Source organism: Malania oleifera, chromosome 12, assembly GCF_029873635.1.
Source record: "Malania oleifera isolate guangnan ecotype guangnan chromosome 12, ASM2987363v1, whole genome shotgun sequence".
Taxonomy (NCBI): Eukaryota; Viridiplantae; Streptophyta; class Magnoliopsida; order Santalales; family Ximeniaceae; genus Malania; species Malania oleifera.
Window position 1 is genome coordinate 59372708 of NC_080428.1, and position 8860 is coordinate 59381567.

Sequence of the window (8860 nt, forward strand, 5' to 3'; positions counted from 1 at the left end):
TACACACACACACTCACATAAATATATATATATATATATATATATATATATGTACACATGCTTACACATATATAAATATACATACACAAGAATGCATACATAGGTATATACATAAATACATACACAGAGATACACACACACACACACATATTGTCACACCCCGAACCCGCCGAGTGGGGCTCGGGGTATGATGTGACCCAATCACCTGTATCTGATACTATAACATCAATTACGCAATGGAAAAATAAACTAACATTTTTTATAACATACCAGAGTTCTATATATATATATTTATATATATATATATATATATATATATATATCCCAAAAAAGTATTCTCCAACATCCAGTATTCGCAAATATACAACTCAGAAATCATTAATATGATACAGCCCAAAAATATATCCATAGTTATACCCTCTTTCTCTCTCTCTCTCTCTCTCTCTCTCTCTCTCTCTCTCTCTCTCTCTCTCTCTCTCTAAACTACTAGGCCAACCCCGACCTCACTGAACTCGATCACGCGGAGGTCCTAAAAAATGTGAAATTCATATCGGGTGAGACACATTTCAGTAAGACGGAATAGATTAATGTCAATGTGTGGCTATCATGAGATTTGTGTACAAAATATGATCATCATTTACAAATTAATCCACAATTATGAAATCATTCTCTGTCCTTACTCATACACATGTAGCGTATTTTATTAACCAGAGTTTCCCAAGGATTGGGGTGATTACCCGCCCATACAAGTAACACCCTCTATTCTGATACCTTATGCAACCGGGTATGACTACAACTAATGCTCATCAGGGCACTTACCTAACTTAGTAAGCCCTCGGGTGGATAGTTTGTCTCGTATTCAAACACATTCACACAATTATTTATCAGCAAAGGTTCCCGAAGATAGGAAGATTACCCGCCCATACAAGTAGTTTCTCTCTGCCCTAATATGTTATGCAACCCGGTATGGCTACATCTGATACCTATCAGGGCACTCACCTTTCTTAGCAAGCCCTCGGGTGGAGAGTTTACCTCACCCCAAATACATATAATACTACAATATGTAATACACTTATTACTTTGTTACACTACTCTGCACCCTATTATCTCTGTGATACTTATCTCTTCATAATATCAATTTTCACAATTCTCAATATTTCACATAACGTAATATTTCTCATCACATAATATGTCGCATCGCAAAATATCTCGCATCGCATAATCTATTCCCACATTTCACATCACATAATTTGTATTCACATTCATTGTTCTTATGTTATACGTTGGTTAAATTTACAATTATGCATTTAGAACTCACTACCAGATGGATAAACACTGTCATGCTTCCCCCCATGACAGGTTGTGCGGCTCGTAGGCTGGACTTAACCTTGGTCGGCCCACCAGAGTTAAATCAGTAACAACCTCTTCAGTCTGTAAGTTAGATTGACTATTCCCATACTGGTCTAGACTCCAGGGGGACTCTACCCTTCTCAGCACAATTGACCATCTCATCTCCACACTCTCTCTAAGACGTGTGCGTGCACTAAGCTCTCATGAAACATGCGCAACAGTACTGTGCATACAATGGTCCACCGAAGTTCTCAAACCATACATTGTAATTTAACATTCACATTTTGCTCTGATTAAACAATTCACATGCAGTATAACCCCAATACATTTCATTATTTCCAACATGTCATGCATATATCATAACTCAACTCAATATATTTATTTTACTCATACCACACAATTTAAATAATACTCTTATCTATATAACTACTGAAATAATAAGTCAACCCATGTTCATTATCTACTTCACTGAAAATACAAGTTAAATTATCTCCATAATTTATCCAAAAAATTCATTACTTTAACCATTCCATTTTTGAAAATAATAACTAATAGCACACCCTTGGCTCAAAAATCTTAGTTTAAACAGTTGGCTTTCAATACTTGCAGGATAATCATATAAATACACAAATAATTTCCATTTTAACTAGTAAAATTTTACAAAACTACTGACTTAATCTGTTCCCCTTACCTTATTCATAGAGACTATGCTTGTAAGATTCCTAAACCGACGCCTACGACGTTCAGAGTACAAACCAGGTAACTACATATTTCAGTATAATCAGTTAAGTCCTAGAATAATAATTATTTTAATATCTCTAGGCTCACACACTCCTATTAACCAACTAAATTCAAAAAATGAGGTATGATCCACTTCCCATATTTAAATTTAATCTCTAACATATTAAAAAAATACCAATATGATCAAATCCCCGCAGTTTAATCTAATTCCCAAATATTCCTAGAATTCTAATTTAATCTAATCCCTACAATTTAACTTAATTCCAAAAATTCTATTTAATCAAATTCCTACAGTTTAATTTAATACCAAGAATATCTCCAAAAGAAATCCAATATAATCCAATCCTACAGTTTAATTTAAATCTAGGAATATTTCCAAAAATCTAATTTAATCAATTCCCTGCAATTTAACTTATTCCCAAAACACTCCCAAAAATATGATATAATTATAAACTACAATTTAATCAGTTAAATTTTTAAAACAACCCATATAATTTGTACTTTTCACCTTAACCTTGGAGTGGTGCCTGGAAAGCCCAATTCAAAATTTTGCTCGATCAAATTGACAAGGATCGATGCTAAGCCTTAGAAATGACATCTGATTATCAATTAGGCTGAAGATTTGAGAGAAATTGAGGAGATAGTGTGGGTTTACCTTACCCTAAGAGTGGTGTCTACAACGCTCTTACAAAAAATCTACTCCTGTTAAATTGACGATGACGGAGAATGGAACCCATCGGTATTTTTCGTTTTCCGATCGGCCGAATATTTTATTGAGAAAATGAGGAGAAAGAGAGAGAAAGAGAGAGTGAAGGCAGAGGAGAGACGTAAGGAGAGAGAGGGCGTAGAGAAGCTCTCTCTGCAATCTCACATTTCAAGTTCCTTCTTTAGAAACCTAAATCATATATATAACTTTACTTATAACATATAATATAATATATTAATATTATATATATATATATATATGTTTACTTATATATGCATCATATTATTTATTTAGTTAATTTAATTTAATAATATTTAATTAATTAATAATAACTTTTTTCCCCGAGTTACTACACATATGTATAGTTGTGTGTGTATATTTATATATGAAGGTGGGTGTATTTATATGTGTGTGTGTGTGTGTGTGTGTGTGTGTGTGTGTGTGTCCACACATATATGAGCATGTGTTTGTGTTTGAGTATGTATTTAAGTATAGTAGTGTGTGTATACTTATATATGTATATATATACATATAAATGTAGGTGGGTGTACACACACACACGCACACACATATGTATTATATACATACTTGTATACCACTACACATTCATATATACACACATTAAATAAATATCTTTTTCCCTTTTCAAGGTTTCTATGTGAGGGAAGCTATTTGTTGGAATTGGTGTGATCCCAAGAGTGGGGGTGAATTGGGTTTTAAAAACTTTTTGGCTAATTTAAACAATTCGCCGATTCATTACAGTATCATATCCCATTCAACATGTATACGTGTATGTAAAGCGAGTTTAACAATAAAAGCAAACATACACATGTGCAGTATCTTATTTAAATCAAATGTGTGCATGAGAACAATTTCGACATTAAATAAACATTCATACACATGCTGAAATTAAAGTGTAGGAATTTAAATAAAATAGAAAGAGCGACACCAGATTTGTTATCGAGGATCGACCAAACCAGCCTACATCCCCGCCTTGGGCTTACCCCCAAGGATTCCACTATACCTGCTCACTTAACCGGGCGGAGCAAAAGCCTTTTACATTTTCTCCTTACGGGGCGAGAAAAACCCCAGCTCAATTACTAGGCTGAGCCAAACTAGTCTCACTTGCGGGACTGAGACTCCCCAGTTCAATTCCGGGCTGAACCGAACCGGTCTCACTTGCGGGGCTGAAACTCCCCAGTTCAATTAATGGGCTGAACCGAACCATTCTAATAAAATCATTTTGTACATAAAATATGCTTCTAAAATACAAGTAGAGATGTACAACATTAAAATCTAATATGCATTCTCATATGATTTTGAAATGAAGCTCATGTAGAGTATGGGTTTTCTCTCAAAATATTTTTCAAGTAAAATGATTGACCTTTATAAAATAGAAGGAGAAGCCTCTCAAGCAAGTATATATTAAATTGATATATGCTCAATACTCCCTCTTATATAACCCAAAGAAATTCTCCAACAAATGTATGTCAAAATAAGAGTAGGAGAATATTAGGGTTTTCTTCAAAATGATTGACCTTAGTAAAATTAATCCCAAGAAGGCATTCAAGAAAAGTATATGAGCGAGAATATTAGCCCAAGCCTTCAAGACATTTTTCACAATTAATTTCTCCAAAAAATATTTTTCCAATTAAAAGAATATGGGAGAAATTTAATCTTTGAAAAACATGAAAAATAGAAAGGCCTTCAAGCAATATACATATGAAGAATGTTATATGCTCAAGCCTCTTCAAATATAACCCCAAAAATATTTTCCCCAAAAATGGTTTTCAAAAGAAGAGAATGGGAGACATTTTAATCTTTGAAAATATATCACAAATGAAAGAAGAAGGCAATCAAACAATATATATGTATATGATATATGCTCAAGCCTCTTCACATAAAACCCCCAAGAATATTTTCTCCCAAAATGATTTTCAAATAAAAGGAGAGTAGGAGAAAAATAAGAATTTAAAGAACAAATGGGGTATAGAAGTGTGGGAGAATCAAAGAATGATAAACTAATTTAACAAAGGGATTCTCCAACATTTTCAAGTGTTTTGGGGTTGTATTTATAGGCAAAAACCCCTTGTGACCGTTATATAGCCGTTGAGAACTTAAAATATATTTTTATTTTGAAAACTAGCCGTTTTTCGGCCATTGGGACACTTTCCCGAGAAGGTCGGTCGACCAGGCTCAAGGTACGGTCGACCGGGGCTTGAAATGAATGAGTTTCGGTCGGCCGTAGTGAAGGCTCGGTCGATCAGGCTCAAGGTACGGTCGACTGGGGCTGAAATCAACGAGTTTCGGTCGACCGTAGTGAAGGCTCGGTCGACCGGCCTCTACTTTTCTGCGCAGACACTATTCAGTGTTTTGGCTATAACTTTTTCCACACACCTCCAAATTGGATGTTCTTTATATAAATATAAAGCTAAGAGAAATTCCCACAACTTTACTGTTGGACATATTTTAGGATAATGACTTTTGGTTTGAGAAAAATGTCCATCAATAAGACGGAAGAAACATGAAGGTAGTTTTTCTCTTACGGACACGTTTCAGTATTTTGGCCATAACTTTTTCTGTGTAACTCCAATTTGGATGGTCTTGGTATCAAACTCAAGCTATGGTAAAATACCACAATTTTCATGTTGAACATGGTTTTATATGAGATCCAATTGAGTGATAAAATTTCTCATTTCTAACATTCGGTCGATTGGCCGGTTGACCGACCCCTTTGAAAAATATAGTTTTTGCCTTCTTTTAACTTTAAAACCATTTAAAAACCTTTGTATAAGTTAGGCATTTTATGAAAAGAGTTCTTCATATTATTTTGAGGTCCTATGGTCAATCTAAGGTGAGGTAGAGCTTCAATTTTAAATCATGTAAGATGCATGCACATTCAACCCTAATTACTATTACAACCCAGAAAATAAATAAAATCTTCGTGTCTTCTACTCCTCAATGCTCCATGGAATATGCCAATTGGTGTTCTTCTCAGTGCTCTTTACAACTTCCATTTTGCATTCATCACTTGTGCTTACAGAAATATAAACCTATTCACACTCAGTTACACAAGTGGGATACTGTGGACCTTGTGCTAAAGATGATTATGATAAAATTAATGTTAAAACATTTTTGAAATGATAAGTGAAACCAAATAGAAAATTAAAATTCATCCTTGCATAATCATCGAATAACTAGGAGAGCCTAACTCCATCCCTATAGGAAGCACAAAAATGATTCATATGCATCATCTTCATTTATTGAATATCGAGGCTCTTGAGAATACCCTAAACGTTATATCCAGTGCTTAAAGTCTAATGATTTGATATGAAATGTTCTTGGGTCATGAACATTATTTCATGCCTCTATATATATTTTCTGATGCATCTATGGCTTATAAGGAAGACTATACTGAACATATGACAAAATCTCTTAACAGATAACCAGTATAGCTGCATTAAAAGGACCGCTTATACTATCTGGTATACCTAGTGAAATCAATTTTTGATTAGTATAAGCATCACGTTTCCCTACCTAGGATGCACAGTAATTACATGAGATAGTACATGTGAAATCCAAACTGCTATGTATTTTGAAGGCATGTACACATTTAGGTTGGGTTTTAGGATGAACTTAGTTCATGGACACCATTTGGTAAAATTCTTTGGATTATGTACTTTCACTCCGGAACCAAATGGTAGAGCATCATCCCGTTTTAAATTGAACGTTCCATATTTTGATGATGGTTCATTGACTAAGGAATTTGCATGACTTAGGGGGAGTTCATTGTCAATAGAAAGCTAAGAGAAATTCCCACAACTTTACTGTTGGACATATTTTAGGATAATGACTTTTTGTTTGGGAAAAATCCTATCAAAATTTCGGCAGCATGCCGTTTGTAAATCAGACATTTCCCAATTTTACCATGTACCTAAAATCATATAGATTCACGCAATCAACAAATAATAGTCCAATTTAAGCATACGAGAACCTATTTCAACTACCAGCATGCAATTCTCATCAACTGCATCCGCCATGCAGGAGGCATTCTAGACTAAGCATGCAATCAGGTAGTTCAATCAATATATCAAAAAAATATATATAAACTATCCATACAAAAATATGATCATTAGGAAAGTGATGGATAGTGGCATTCAGTACAAATAAGTTATCCATCAAATATAATTGAACTTAAATCAAAAGATGGATATATGCATTTATTTAAAACAAATTATCCATTCATGAGAAAATATAGTCATTTAAATAAGAATGGACATAGGCATTTAGCTCACATCAGATAAAATTTAAAATAATATCCATCAATCATAGAGTATATTCATTTAGCACAAATGGATATTTGTATTCAGCTCACATAAAGCGTCCAATGTATATGATAAGCACAATACAAAAAAAATGTATATTGGATGAATTTTCAAAACATGCTGCTCCCCCTCAATTATGTAGCCAAAGAATTATATGTTCAATTAATTGTATTTGGCATAACAAACATTTTCAAATACGAGGACGAGCTTAAGCTCAATTATGAGTTTAGGATTATACATTACATAGCATAAGATCAATTTCCTAAAACTCAATACTGTGTGATGGACATAGATATGCTATATCCGAGACATTCATACTAAAGCATATATAGCATCAGAATTCTTAGAACAATTAAAACATTTTGTCCATTTGAATGAGATTTATTTAAATATGCTTATGAGGTTTAATTCAAAAGCTGATAATGACATAAGCATGCACTAGCCACAATATTATCATATATTAACCAATCATAATTATATGTATATATTAAGCTTAGATTGGATAACGTCATTAAAACTCATATGTTGGCTAGATTTTCTTAGGGTTCTCAGTAGAATAATAGAGCATACTAAAATATAATCTTTTAAGCATGCAACTCTATTTAATCATTTAAAGCATTTTGATTCCTTATATATATATATCCTAAAATCTTATGAGTATTAATAAGATATTCTTCTCAAGTGCACCTCATAAGACATCATGCTATTATCATAAAAGATTTATCATGATTTATACAAAGATTTAATACAAGATATATCATACAAATCATGACAAGAAATTAATATAAATGTCATATGATTCACGAAAAATATAACACAACATACACAGTATGAATCAATGCATTAAGAATTTAATAAAGTAGAAAGAGGATAGATATACCTTTATGTTTTACTCCTTCTTAGTCATTTAAGCTCGGAGTGGTTCATCTCTCTCCCTCGGTTTCTTATACCTCTTATGTTTCCCAGTAGACCTTAGTACTCAAAAAAGTAAACTTTATAAGAGCATTAGTAACTAAAGCACAAAAAAAGTATGCATAGCACTCAAATGATATGCATTGAAACACAAGTCATGCAAATTCAATTCATTTTCAAATTTTGGAAAATTATGCATTTTTAAAATCATTTTTCAATGGGATATGACAATACTCACAAATACTTTCCAAATCCTCTAATCAATTGATTTTACAAAATCATTTTCAATAATCAAACGGTAAAATCTATATAATATAAGCAATGGAGGAATTGCAAAATATTGACTCTCAAAATAGGGATACACCGAAAAATGAGTCGTTGCAATCTTTATGCAAATAGTTGTTAAGCTTATTGCAACCGGGCTCTGATACCAATTGTTGGAATTGGTGTGATCCCAAGAGTGGGGGTGAATTGGGTTTTAAAAACTTTTTGGCTAATTTAAACAATTCGCCGATTCATTACAGTATCATATCCCATTCAACATGTATACATGTATGTAAAGCGAGTTTAACAATAAAAGCAAACATACACATGTGCAGTATCTTATTTAAATCAAATGTGTGCATGAGAACAATTTCGACATTAAATAAACATTCATACACATGCTGAAATTAAAGTGTAGGAATTTAAATAAAATAGAAAGAGCGACACCAGATTTGTTATCGAGGATCGACCAAACCAGCCTACATCCCCGCCTTGGGCTTACCCCCAAGGATTCCACTATACCTGCTCACTTAACCGGGCGGAGCAAAAGCCTTTTACATTT